Consider the following 1036-nt stretch of genomic DNA (forward strand, 5'->3'; position numbering starts at 1 on the left):
GCTGTTGTACATAGGGTTGCTATGAGTCACAAGCGACTTGACGGCATATAACAACAGCAACCAGAAATTGATGCCATACCAATTTATATATTTCAACAAATAGATGCTGCCCTGGACACACTTATCAGGTTGAATCAAGAAATCTGGAGGACAACTACCTGACCAACTAACTGGAAGAGATCCATACTTATTTTCATTCCAAAAAAAAAAAAATGAGCTGTCAGGATGTGAAACTTATCTAATAATATCTTACGCAAGCAAGATCCTAAAAAAAAAATATTCAGAAATTACTGGAACAACAGTAACTGCCAGAGTTCTCAACAGAGAACTGCCAGATACACAGGCTGTGTTTAGAAGAGGCTGTTGAACTAAGGACGTATAGTCAATGTTAGATGTATCTTAGCTGAAAGCAAAGAGTACCAGAGGAATGTCTATCTGTGTTTTGTTGACTATGCCAAGATATTTGACCATGTGGATCACAACAAATTGAGACTAAGTTTGAGAAGAATGGGAATCCCAGAACATTTAACTGTGCTTATGCAAAACCTATACTTGGACCAAGAGGCAGTCATCAGAACCGAGCAAGGAAACACTGCATAATCCAAATCAGGAAAGGTGTATGCCAGAGATTCATCCTATTTCCACACCTTTTCAATTCATATGTGAACAGATCATTAGGGAGACTGGACTTTATGAAGAGGAATGTAGTATCAAGACTGGAGGAAGACTTATTAACAGTATGCATTATGCAGATGACACAACCTTGCTTACTAAAACTGAGGAAGACCTGAGGCATTTGCTGATGAAGGTCAAGGACTGAAGCCTTCAATATAGATTGAAACTAAACATCAAGAAAATAAAGATTCTCACCACTGGTCCAATTGATAGCACCATGAGAATTAGAGAAAAGATTACTTTTGTTAACAGCTTCAGCTTACATCTTTCCACAGTCAACACTCTTAGTACTAGCAACCAGGAAATCAAAAGATTAATTGCATTGGGAAAACCTGCTGTCAGGGACCTCTCCAGAGTACAG

This window comes from Elephantulus edwardii, unplaced genomic scaffold, assembly GCF_000299155.1.
Source record: "Elephantulus edwardii isolate Elephantulus edwardi_28Jun2011 unplaced genomic scaffold, EleEdw1.0 scaffold00163, whole genome shotgun sequence".
Classification (NCBI taxonomy): domain Eukaryota; kingdom Metazoa; phylum Chordata; class Mammalia; order Macroscelidea; family Macroscelididae; genus Elephantulus; species Elephantulus edwardii.